This window comes from Caretta caretta, chromosome 15, assembly GCF_965140235.1.
Source record: "Caretta caretta isolate rCarCar2 chromosome 15, rCarCar1.hap1, whole genome shotgun sequence".
Lineage (NCBI taxonomy): Eukaryota > Metazoa > Chordata > Testudines > Cheloniidae > Caretta > Caretta caretta.
The window spans coordinates 5679262-5693266 of record NC_134220.1 but is presented as its reverse complement, the minus strand read 5'-3'; positions in this window follow the sequence as shown (position 1 = coordinate 5693266).

Below are 14005 nucleotides of genomic sequence, written 5' to 3'. Positions count from 1 at the left end.
CTCTTAAAGTTGGCAAAACTGAGTGTCCATCTCAGTACAGGCGTGAAGTGTTATCTCCCAGGTGGCTGCCCAAGACCCAGCACCACCTGCCTGGGAAGCTGCTAGTTGAAAGAAATCCCAGGTAAGCCCTCTGTGAAAACAGCCCAAGCTACCTATGGGATCACTGCACCCTCCATGACCTTGGCCATGGACAGTTGAGTACCACTGGAGCAATGGGATTGTGAGACACAAGGGTGAGGCCTGAGAGGGAGGGCGGCAGAGGTCTCCCAGAAGTTGTGCCATGGCTTGGAACTCACAACAGAGCATGCATGAACCTCATGTCACCCTGCTTCAGCTTCCCTTTCCCAGAATAACCTCACATTCAGACAAGGAAAGTACGACAGAGGGTAGGACGAATGTTGCCTCGGGTGGGTAAATGCCATAAAGAAACAGTGGCTTGAATGAAAAGTGACTGTGGCTGCTGGAAGCCTATGGCAGCCTGGGAGGCTGCTGTGCCTGGCTTCATTCCTAGCAAGCATTTCCAATAGCAGTGTGCAAGCCATCAGTCATCTGACAGATGAGCCTGGCATGGTTTTCTATCTCCATCTGCCTCTGCCCATGCTCCATGTACTCTGTCTCCAGCTCTCTTCTATCTGCAGTCCCGGGCTCTCATCTTTCTCCTGCAGTCTGTAGTCTTATTATTGCATCCAAACCCCCCCCCCCCCGGCCATTAAAGAAACATTAAGGTTGAAAAGACAAACAGTCAGAAGTTAGGAAATGTCAGAGCTAAGGTTCCTTGCGCAGCCTTAATTCAGCTCATTTGTGCATATGCATCATGGTACAATTTGACTACCTGAGCACATGCTATTTTTTCCCATAGGACCCTGCCTCATTCAATGCACAGGATGGACACTGCTCACTAAATGGGCAGCTATTCAATATTTCATTTTATCCTCCACATGCAACATGTGGTCCTAGACCTTATTTACTGCACCCCATCCAAACTCAGCACTGAATATAGAATTGTTAATTGCTCATAGGCACCCATCAGTGTAGTATCTGAGCACTTCACAGACATTAGAACGTAAGAACATAAGAACAGCCATACTGGGTCCATCTAGCCCGGTGTCCTGTCTTCCGACAGTGACCAAGGCCAGGTGCTTCAGAGGGAATGAACAGAACAGGGAATCATTAAGTGATCCATCCCCTGTCACTCAGTCCCAGCTCCTGGCAAACAGAGGCTAGAGACACCATCCCTGCCCATCCTGGCTAATAGCCATTAACATTAATTAACTTATGTTCTCAACACCCCTGTGAGGTGATATTTTACAGACAGGGAACTGAGACGCACAAAAGATTAAGGCCAAAATAGTCAAATGTTTTCTAACTTTGGTTACCCAAATTGAGATGCCTAAGGCCTGATTTTTCATAGTAATTAGCATTTTTATAACACTTTATATGTTGAAAGCACAGCTCCCATTGACTTCAGTTGAGTGCTCAGTGTCAAGCTGTCCTGCAGTGACTCAAGAGCGTGAGTACCAACCTCAGGGCAGACTGTTGAGAACCAGGTCACAAACCCCAAATTGGTTGTGAGCTCTATACTTATATTTCACTAACCAATTATCCAGTGTAAACTCCTCAGGCAATATAACAGCCTTAACATGGAGTCAGAGACACTCCTCCTCAGTTCCTCTGATCTGACTTGCCACCCTGGTAAGCCTGCCTTTGTGATGGCTGGTCTATATACCATAAATCATAGCAAAATTCAGGTTACTTCCAATCCCAAAGGACCAGTCACTTACCCAGGTTAATTGCACTTTAGCTGTCACACCAAAAACAACACTTGTAGCCAATCCTATAATAAACTATAGATTTATTAATAAGAAAAGGAAATAAGGGAATTATTTACAAGGTTAAAGCAGGTAAACATACATACAGAAATGAGATACAATCTTAAGTTTGAAATGGTAATAGAAGCTGCCATAATAATCAAGCTCTGTACCCAGGCTAAGCACTGGGGATCTTTTTCTTATGCTTAGTAATCTTTTCCCCCCAGAATCCAAGCAGCATAAAGATACTCCTTGTTAGGACTTTTTATTCCACTCTCCCCTTGTGCTTTGGGCTGCAAATTCAGCTGATGGGAGGAATTCACTTGCAAGACTCATCTTCATGGTAGGTGGAAGAGCAAACAATGAAGTATTTTTTCCTCTTTAACGTTCCACTCCAGTCCATCTTGTGTTGATGGGCCTTCCTTGTTGGGCAGGACATAACACCTAATTCTGGAGACCAGCACTTCACACTGAGTTACACAGTTGTGGAGCCTTACAATGCAAATGCTCAAATATTACCTTACAATATGGGATACAACTGTTATAAGTGAGATTAATGTGGTAGGATCTCACAAGCATTCAATAAAAACTAAACACTAAACACATTCTTATGATTCTACTACCTATTTGAACAGTCCTAACACACAGGTGAGCCAGACAGATCCCAGTCACGGGACCTTGGTCTGAGCTGGCTCCTGGTCTGCCAGTGTCACACTCAGTTCTTCTGCAAATCAGACCCCAGATGTCTCAAGTTGGACCCCCCAAAACGAGGAACACACAATTAGAGACCAACTGTGAAGCAATACATTGGAACTCTGTAGCAGAGGCAGGGATGGAATCCAGTTTTCCAGGGCAGCATTCAACTGCCTTAATCAAGAGACCATCCTTTCTCCCCATTCAGTTCCCTGCCTCATTCACCACACACATTCCACCTTCTGCACAAATGAGGCAGGGGTCCTACAGACCACAATGTCCTTCACTATAAAATCCGATTCTTTCCTTGAGCACCATCCATCTTGTGCCGCGAATGACATAGGGGTCCTATGGCAAAAATAGTACATGATCATGTATTTATAAATTGTATCATAATATATAAGTAGAAGGAGCTGGACTGAGGTTTCCCAGGCACTCTTAATCCCATTTATTAACTTTTGAGTGCTTGACTTTTTAACTTTAACTTTATTTTAATGAAGCTTTTTTAAAAATAATTTTCTATATTTTTAAAATGGCAATTGTGATGGTGTGGACTAGGCCCAGAAGTCCCCTGCTGGAGGCTTCAGGGTCCTGCTCCGCTCATCCCAGGAAAGGAGCAGTATAGGAGTCCTCCAAACAGCCTAGAGAGGCTGCATGGGATGCGGTCAATCAGGGGGAAGCTGCAAGGGGCTAGCCAATCAAAGGGTTGCAGGATAATATGAAAGGAGCTTCAGTGCAGCACTGAGTCAGTTGCTGCTTGGAGCCTAAGGAGTTAAGATGGTGCTCCTGGCTGGCCAAAGAGAACTGTAGCACCATGAACAGCTCAGTGCTGGCAGGGATTGGAGGAGACAGAAAGAGCTCCTGCTCGGTTGCTGGGCCTGAATACAGGAGAGCCCTGAGGTAAGGGTGAAGCATTGGTGAAGGCTGGGGCTGTGGGGAAGTGGCCCAGGGAACTGAAAGCAGTTTGGTTAAAGGGATATGGTGGTGTGTGGCTGCTATTCTTAGGGTTCCTGGGCTGCAACCTGAAGTAGTGGGCTGTCCTGGGTCCTGTTCCACACCCCCACAGTTAAGCCACTGGGGAATTGGCCTACAACTGGACAGTGATAAACCCCCAGAAAGGGATCTGACCTGTTAAGAGGCCCAGCTGCAGAGCTAGGGCCAGAACAGACCAGAGTGGATGAAGAGTCTCCTGGGTGCATGCCCCTACCAGGGCCAGAAGCGTTTAAAGACTTTGTTGGACTAATACCCCGGAAGGATCTGCTTGAGTTGTGTTTTGCACAGACTGTGTGTGACCTGGCTGGAGGGCTGTCACTAGAAATTGCCAGAAAGTTGCCATCTACCTGCACTACCTGAAAGAGGTGCAGACACACACCCGAACAAGAGGGTGCTTGTGAGAGCAATTTTAAACAACAGAAGTCCCATTATGTGAAACCATTTTGACCCCCACGTGGGATGTCAGCAAGGTTAGAACCTTTAGATTTCAGCACAGACCTCTACCACCTGAGCTAACTCATTTACTGCTAACAGCAGTAAGCTGTTATCCTCTATGTGGAACAGCTGTTAGAGGAAGAGCAGACACACATTTTGCTACTGGGTATCATAGCTATAGACCCAGAAGCCTGGGTTTTATTCCTGGTTCTGGACAGGAGTATTTTTTAGTGGTTATAAACTCTTCTGCCCTTGTCACCACTTTGATCCTATTCTCACTTCCCCGCCCTTGCCTCTTGTTCCTGTTTCCCTCGTCTCCATCCCTCAGCTCCTATTATCCCTAGTCTACCGTGCTCCTACCCCTGCTCCTCACCCCTTTGTATCTGAGCTAGGTGGCTTCCTCCTTGCTCTCCACGCTGCCTGGGGTGGGGAGATTGAGACATAGGAGGGACAGTCTCCTTGCTGTCAGTTCTGGTGTCAGGTGTCCCAGCAGCCAGGAGAAGTAATTTCAAGGGAAGTCCCTCTCGGCCCCCTCAGCTCCGGGATGACGCATGCTCAGTTGCTCTGTGGGGATGGTGCATGCGCAGTCCAGTCACACCTAGGAGCTGTAAGGGGATGGAGTGTGCTGAATGCAGATGGATTCTTTGAGAATAATGCTTCCAGCCTCTAAAAGCTTCCACCAAACATGTGAATTGAAATGTTCAGAGGCTTACAACTTGGCTAAACTTGTGCCGATTTGCATGGAGACAGCATATCCCTGGCATCAAAGTCCACGTTCCTGCTCCACAGCATGGAGGTGCTAAAGCTTCTCAGTGAAATAGTTGTAATTGTTTTTTAACTTGGAGGGGGAAGTGTTTTTCTCTAATCTTTCTCAGAAACATTTTTGCTGAAACTTTGAAAGAAAAAATGCAGACAGAGGCAGACACCCAGCATAGAACAATTCAGTCCAAATGGCTGCAGGTTTGGCAAAGTTACAAGCAACAAAGCTGGGGCTTATAATAGGAAGTTTTGGGCAACCTCAGCTGTAGGTAGTGCTGCCTACCCTGCCTATAAATCACCATTTATGTTCAGCAGAATCCCCTTTGTCTTAATCTTCTGGGCATCTCCCTCCAGGACCAGTATAATTCCTAAGCAGCAGCAGCCATACCTTTCTCCTTCCCTTATGCTTTCACCATTCAGATCTGATCAGTTCCGTTCCATTCAAATTCTAGTGTCTAGTTTTCTCAGTACACCTGCTGTCTCTGCAGCCTCACTGCATACTCCCCACTTTGGCTATAGTGGTGCCTCCCTCATCAGCTCCTACTGCAGCTTCTGGAATGGCCTGGCTCGTGGCATCTTCCTATTCTTTCTCGGTTTGCTTAGGAGCTGGCACTTCCCTTCTTCTGACCATGAATACATCACAGGAGCGTGGGGTGAGATGGGCCAGCAATGGATGTTCCCACCCTTTCTTGTTTTATGTATCTGGGACTTGCTCTGTCAGGCAGAGAAATAGCCAAGGTAAGAGCCTGTCATCCTGTGAATGCTGCTAGTTTGGCATCCAATTTCTTCCTTGTTCACAATGATCTCAATAGCATCAAAGGGCTAATTTCTGTTACCTCTACTCATGCTGAATAGTGGTTTGCTCCAGAAATAAGTCCACATGGTTAGTACTTGCACAGAGATGGAAAAGCCTGTGGTTTCCCAACAGCAACGTGGGATTTTTAAAGATGGCGGGTTGTGCTGGAAAGACAGGTCAGCACACTTTGATGTATTCAGTGTACAGTTGTGCAAAATCAGCTTGACAACAAAAGGCAGTGTCGCACCTAAATCACCCCCCAAAACCATCTCACCTTTCAATCGAGGCTAGCTGGCCTGACTGGGGCTGTAGGCTAAAGCCCAGGAGCCGCTTTCATATGGGCCAGTAACCTGCAGTGAGGATGCAGGCCAAATCACCTGAATGTTGATAGTTCTTCAATGCCTTCCCACAATTCCCTGGGAAAACATTGTACAGCAGCTCAGTTTACTGCAGCCTAAGAACCATGGGACATGCCCCTAGAAGTCCTGGTTTCATACGCAGGGGAGTGCAGCACTGGTGAGGACACAGTAACTCAAGTGTGGCTTTGCAGGGTGGCTGCCCACACCTGGGCCAGGATAACCAGGGCTCAGACCTTGATACCGATCAGCCATGTTTACTCTGCAGTGAAGACACCCCACCTCACCCCCCCTGCAAAAGACTTCAGTGTCACAGAGGAGGAGGTCGGTATTTGAGCACACCCTGGCTACATCCAGTCTCACTCAGTTCTTATTCTGCTGTGATTTAGGTGAAGTTCTAGTTTAAATCAATGGAGCTTTGCTTGGCTAACAATCAAGTGAAGCCCCAGCTGATCATAAAGCACATTTGTTACCATTTAAAACACAAAACAAGTGTTAATCTTCTCCTGAGCTTTAACCCTCTACTGATATATCTAATACCCTCTGAAGCACAGTTGCCAACTTTCACACGGTAAATAAGCATCCCAACTTTCACAATAATCCAAAAATCAAGCTAATCCCATTTCAAAACAAGCCAGTCCCTCAGAACCCCAAACTCTATGGGACTAGATCCCCCCGGCATGCAGTCTGTGACTGTGATGGGCCTGCTGTGCACCCTGACTCTCTCTGCCCCCGCTTGCCCCTGCTTGCTCCCCCTTCCCTGCTTGCCAGGAGCTGATCAAAAAAAAAAGCAACAAGCTACAAGCAAAAACCTAGCCAACAAGCAACTCACAAGCCAATTAAGCCAAAACAAGGGCCAATTTCTGCATTTTTTCCTGAGGGTTTGGCATGTCCGCTTGAAGGTGTGGACCATGGTACTGGAAGGGAACTCCTTAGTCATCAAGTACAGTCCCCTGCTATTGCAGGCAACTCTGACAATGAGTTTTAAAGGAGCCTTTTAGAATCTAAATTAAATGGTCAGTTTGTAGCATTGCTGTATTATGGAGACGTGGCAGACTCCACCCCACAGCTAGGGGTGCAGCTCGCTTCCCTCATAAAACTCCATCTTAGTCCCTCCTAACTTTGACTTGGAAAGCTGGGGAGATAAGCCCTAGCATTGCTCTAGCATAACAGATATTTCCGTAAGCTCAAATTGCCATGCTGCACTGTTGCAAGGACAAATGACGTGACCAGCTATTTCATGCAGCCGAAGTCTGTGTGGTGTTTTCCTTGAGTGATGTAGAAGCATCCTTTGCTGTCTTGGCGTCATTGCACCCTCTTTTGATACTTCTGCCTTGGATGGTGCCTCCTCCTCCTCTTGACCTTTAAAGAGAAACCCTGGGGAGGCATTTCTCCATTCTCCACTGCAAATATGGCATCCAGCTTCTCTTCTCTGCAGGGAATTGACAAGACTGGAATGTTCCTTCTGGTGTTATCTGGACCGGTGATCTGCTAGGTCACTCCAATCCTTGACTCTAGGAGCCAGCCTTACCCTGCTCTGCTATGAGAACCCCCCCACTCCTGGGCTGTTCATGCACAGTCTCTGGCATGTAAACTGCTCCTTGTATTGTGCAACTGAATGACACTAGCCAATATCTCTGGTCCCAGACACAACCCTAGGAACCTCCATCTTGCAGTGTCCAGTTACAAGCGCTGGATACTGCAAGCTTATATGAGTTCGTCAATTTAACGAATAAATGGATATGAACCAGGCTTGTTCTCCCAAGGGGAGTCTCTGACACACTTCAAACCAAATGCACTGCTTCAGGTAGAATAAACAAACAGATTTATTAATTATAAAGATATAATCACTTAAAATCTAAGTCAAAGCATAATAAATCAGATTTGATCAAATGAAATAAAAGCAAAACACATTCTAAGCTGATCTTAACACGTTTAATGTCCTTACAAACTTAGATGCTTCTCACCACAGCCTGGCTGGTTTCTCTTCAGTCAGGCTCTCCACTTTGATCAGTCACTTGGTGTGGTGTCTGTAGATGTCGGTGGAAGAGAAAGAGAGAGCATGGCCGACATCTCTCCCTTTTATCATGTTCTTTCTTCCCTCTGAGCTTTGCACACACACCCCTGCCCCTTCAGAGTCAGGTGAGCATTACCTGATCGCAGTCCCAAACTGACCAAAGGAAGGGGAGTGACTCACTCAGAGTCCAACAGATTCTTTTGTTGCTGCCTAGGCCAGCATCCTTTGTTCCTGTGAGGCTGGGCTGTGTTTGTCCCATACATGACCTGATGAGGTGTGAACTGCGTCTCTGCTCTTGGAGAGTTTTTGTGTGGGCTTGCTTTAAGCCACAAGGATACTCAGCCTCATTACTATATACATGAAATTATAACCTACAACATTACTAACAACCATGCTCAGTGCATCATGAGCCTTCTGAAGACACCCGACATGACAAACTTTGCATTGGATACCATATAATCATTTTACAAGGATGAACATAGGGGTGTAGGGTGTTCCCCCGAGGTACAGAGCATCACAACTGGGCCTTTAGATTGGCATGCACCGCAATGCTCTATGTCCCCTCCACTCTCCAGCCTTGAATCAATGGTGGCAGCTCAATGGAGGAATGAGAATTCCGATATCGAGCATCCAGATTTTGGTTCCAGGCATCTGTCAGATCATTGTACCCCTGGAGGAAGAAATTCAGTTCACTTCCTGCAGAATCCGTTAATGAAGTCGTTTGAAACATAAATTCAAGCTATGTACTATACAGAGCAAACTGTAAGTCCAGGCCCAGGCTTTCTGAAGTACAATGTGACGCATGCCTGCAGGAATGAAGGTGCTGAGGAATTTAGGGTTGAATGGACAGGTTGGCACAGTAGAGACATTACACAAGAGAGATGCCCTAGAGCTGGGAGAGGGACCCAGGTTTGGTCAACTCTGTGCAGCACATCAAGGAACTTGCAAAAGCAAACTGAAGATTGCTGTCCTTTGCTGTCACCATAGACCTAGAGTTTAAGGCCAGAAGGGACCAGTGGAGATTGTGGGGGAGGTTTAGGTTGGATATTAGGAAAAACTTTTTCACTAGGAGGGTGGTGAAACACTGGAATGCGTTACCTAGGGAGGTGGTGGAATCCCCTTCCTTAGACGTTTTTAAGGTCAGGCTTGACAAAGCCCTGGCTGGGATGATTTAGTTGGGATTGGTCCTGCTCTGGGCAGGGGGTTGGACTAGATGGCCTCCAGAGGTCCCTTCCAACTCTGTTATTCTATGATTCTATGATCCTCAAATCCTGTACAGCACAGGCCAACACCACCACCCAGCACCCACACACTAACCCCAACAACCAAAATGAGACCAAAGTATTACAGCCCTCAGGTGACTAGACCCATGATTTTCAACCTTTTTTCATTTGCAGACACCTAACAAATTTTGAATGGAGGTGTGGACCCCTTTGGAAAATTTAGACATAGTCTGTGGCTCCCAGGGATCTGTGGACCCCAGGCTGAAACTCATTGTACTAGACTGTTCTGTGCCACAAGTGCAGAGCAGGGCGGACCAAGGTGCACTCCGCAACGGCAGGGCAATGATTACGTGAGAGATACCCAGATAACGCTGGCAAGTGACCTGCACCCCCATGCTGCAGAGGGCAGTAACCCCCTCAAGGTCACTGCCAATTTGACCCGGTGGGAAATACCTGCCCAACCCACAGATGGCGATCAATTACACCCCAAGCAAGAACCAGCCAGCCAAGCACCTGAGACAGAATGCTCAGTGCCACCTAAGAGTCCCAGCCCTTCCCATCCTATGTCCCTTCTCCAGCCATGGCCATCTTTGATGCTTCAGAGGAAGGAAATAAAAAAAAAAATCCCAGAATATGTTGGGGAGAGGGGGGTCTCTCTACCTGACCTCTGCTGATCTGACACCCTGAAGCATGAACTTTAGGAACACTAGACACATACTGGAAGTGAGCCCCAGAGCTGCCGAGCCATGCCTCTCCCACCATCATAAGCAATCCTGTCATACAATCTCACATACAATCCCACTCATAAATTTGTCCAGCTCTCTCTTAAACAAATTAAGTTGTTTGCCCACACTGTTCCTACTGGAGGCTGTTCCAGATCCTCACCCCTCTGATGGTGAGAACCACCTTCTAATTTCCAGCCTGGATTTGTCTCTGGCCAGTTTATCCCATTTGTTCTTGTGCCAACACTGTCCTTTAGCTTATACAGCGTTTCCCTTTCCCTTGTGTTTACCCCTAATGTATTTATAGGGGACAATCAGGACACCTCTCAGCCTGTTTTCATGAGACTAAACAAGCCCAGCTCTCCCAGTCGCCTTTCATCAGCTAGACCCTGCGTTTCCCTGGTCAGTCTAGCAGATCTTCTCTGCCCCTGTTCCAGCTGGAATTCATCTTTCTCAAGGATGGGTGACCACAGTGGCAGACAGTGTTCCAGACAAGCTCTTACCAGTGCCTTGTATAGTGGCATTAATACTTCAATATCTCTGTTGGAAATGCCTCACCTGATACAGCCTAGGATTGCATTAGTTGCATCACACTGGTGGCTCAGAGTCATCCTGTGATCGATACACATGCCCAGATTTCCTCCCCTGTCATTTCCAACTGATGAGCCCACAGTGTGCAGCAGAAATTCTTATTAGCCCCTCAGTGGATGACCTTGCACTTCATGTTATTGAATTTCATCCCGTTTCTGTCACTTCAAGGCCATCCATGTCTTCCTGTATAACTTTCCCATCCACATCACAGACAAAAAGAAAAGGAGGACTTGTGGCACCTTAGAGACTAACAAATTTATTTGAGCGTAAGCTTTCGTGAGCTACAGCTCACTTCATTGGAATGCATGCAGTGGAAAATACAGTGGGGAGATTTATATACACAGAGAACATGAAACAATGGGTGTTACCATACACACTGTAACAGGAGTGATCAGGTAAGATGAGCTATTACCAGCAGGAGAGCAGGAGGGAAAAAACCTTTTGTAGTGATAATCAAGGTGGGCCATTTCCAGCAGTTGACAAGAACGTGTGAGGAACAGCAGGGGAGAAGTAAATATGGGGAAATAGTTTTACTTTGTGTAATGACACATCCACTCCCAGTCTTTATTCAAGCCTAAGTTAATTGTATCCAGTTTGCAAATTAATTCCAATTCAGCAGTCTCTCGCTGGATTCTCTTTTTGAAGTTTTTTTTGCCACTTTTAGGTCTGTAATCGAGTGACCAAAGAGATTGAAGTGTTCTCTGACTGGTTTTTGAATGTTATAATTCTTGACATCTGATTTGTATCCATTTATTCTTTTACGTAGAGACTGTCCAGTTTTGCCACTGTACATGACAGAGGGGCATTGCTGGCACATGATGGCATATATCACATTGGTAGATGTGCAGGTGAACGAGCCTCTGATAGTGTGGCTGTTGTGATTAGGCCCTATGATGGTGTCCCCTGAATAGATATGTGGACACAGTTGGCAAGGGGCTTTGTTGCAAGGATAGGTTCCTGGGTTGGTGGTTTTGTTGTGTGGTGTGTGGTTGCCGGTGAGTATTTGCTTCAGGTTGGGGGGCTGTCTGTAAGCAAGGACTGGCCTTTCTCCCAAGATCTGTGAGAGTGAGGGATCATCCTTCAGGATAGGTTGTAGATCCTTGATGATGTGTTGGAGAGGTTTTAGTTGGGGGCTGAAGGTGATGGCTAGTGGTGTTCTTTTATTTTCTTTGTTGGGCCTGTCCTGTAGTAAGTAACTTCTGGGTACTCTTCTGGCTCTGTCAATCTGTTTCTTCACTTCAGCAGGTGGGTATTGTAGTTGTAAGAACGCTTGATAGAGATCTTGTAGGTGTTTGTCTCTGTCTGAGGGGTTGGAGCAAATGCGGTTGTATCGTAGAGCTTGGCTGTAGACAATGGATCGTGTGGTGTGATCTGGGTGAAAGCTGGAGGCATGTAGGTAGGAATAGCGGTCAGTAGGTTTCCAGTTTAGGGTGGTGTTTATGTGACCATCGCTTATTAGCACTGTAGTGTCCAGGAAGTGGATCTCTTGTGTGGACTGGTCCAGGCTGAGGTTGATGGTGGGATGGAAATTGTTGAAATCATGGTGGAATTCCTCAAGGGCTTCTTTTCCATGGGTCCAAACTGGACAGTCTCTACGTAAAAGAATAAATGGATACAAATCAGATGTCAAGAATTATAACATTCAAAAACCAGTCAGAGAACACTTCAATCTCTTTGGTCACTCGATTACAGACCTAAAAGTGGCAATTCTTCAACAAAAAAAACTTCAAAAAGAGAATCCAGCGAGAGACTGCTGAATTGGAATTAATTTGCAAACTGGATACAATTAACTTAGGCTTGAATAAAGACTGGGAGTGGATGTGTCATTACACAAAGTAAAACTATTTCCCCATATTTACTTCTCCCCTGCTGTTCCTCACACGTTCTTGTCAACTGCTGGAAATGGCCCACCTTGATTATCACTACAAAAGGTTTTTTCCCTCCTGCTCTCCTGCTGGTAATAGCTCATCTTACCTGATCACTCCTGTTACAGTGTGTATGGTAACACCCATTGTTTCATGTTCTCTCTGTATATAAATCTCCCCACTGTATTTTCCACTGAATGCATCCGATGAATCATAGAATCTCAGGGTTGGAAGGGACCTCAGGAGGTCATCTAGTCCAACCCCCTGCTCAAAGCAGGACCAATCCCCAATTTTTGCCGCAGATCCCTAAATGGCCCCCTCAAGGATTGAACTCACAACCCTGGGTTTAGCAGGCCAATGCTCAAACCACTGAGCTATCCCTCCCGACGCTGTAGCTCACGAAAGCTTATGCTCAAATAAATTTGTTAGTCTCTAAGGTGCCACAAGTCCTCCTTTTCTTTTTGCGGATACAGACTAACAGGGCTGCTACTCTGAAACCTGTCATCACAAACAAAGGGGCTGAGACTCCTTGAGTCCTTAGTGCAGGGATTATGGGATTCATGTGCCTGCCACTAGATGACACTGCCGCACTGCACTTTCCTGGGCTCTGGCTTTCCAGATTGGAGGGGATTCGATTTTAGTCATCTCTCAAAGATGCCTGGTGTGAACTGGCCATGCCCCTGGCTCCCTCTGCTGCTGGGTGGGTTAGGCCTCCAGCCAGATGAAACCCTGCCCTTCTGGTGTGAAGGGCAGTCCCAAAAGCAAATAAAATCCCTTTCTCCTATTTCTCCACTCCCTGGGCTGAGCTCTCTCCCCCTAGCTCTGTGTGAATCTTCCCCCGCTTGCCCCTCAGGGTACAGGGGTATGAACACACCGCCGCTCGGTGGTGGCTCGTGGCCTCCGTCCGCCATGGACACCAGCACACAGCCCTTTCGGCCTAAAGGGTGTTTCTACACTGCCAAGAAAAACCCGCAACTCAAGCAAGCCTCAGATCCCGGGGTCAATTGATTTAGGCTCAAGGGGCTTGGGCGGTGGGCCTAAAAATAGCACTGCCGCACTGAATTCTGATTCCCCCTCTTTGACCCCCATGCAGGTGGGTGCATCCCAGCAGCACTGAGATTCCCCCAGGGGAGGCAGGACCACAGGTCATATAGGCTCCCTGACCCCCTCTGTCTGTCTCCTGTCCCCTCTGTCCCTCTCAGTTGCTCTCTTTCCTGCTCCATCTTTCCCTTCTCTGGCAGACTGCTCTGTTCTGAGACACCTGTTGTTCTAGTGTTATCAAACTCCAGGCCCAGCTGTTTCCCTCGTACACCCTCTGTACCCTATGCTGAGCCTTCTCGCCTCAGCCACTGAATTTCCCACTGCTCCTCCAGAAGCCCCTTTGGAGCCAGGTGCTACTTCCGCTGCAGAGCACAGGATGGCGCCACCCCCTGGAACATCCCTCTGCCCCGGCTGCCCAGGGAGCCAAGCACTGGTCAGCCTCACCCAGTCTATTCTGTTAAGGGTATTTACCAAAAAAATTGTTTGTGTGACAAAGTGCTCCTCCCTCAGCCTCCTGGGGTGTCTACGTACTATGTCTTGGGCCCGCGGGGCTGAGTCCACCACCCAGGCAAAATTGCAGAGGCAGGAAAATACTGAGCTGCTACTGCTGTTGGGGTAAGCGTGGACTGCTCAGGGATGGTTTATCTAGGGCAGCAGAACTGGAGCTGGTTCTCTGCAAATCCCCCTCCCAAACACAGCAGAGGGC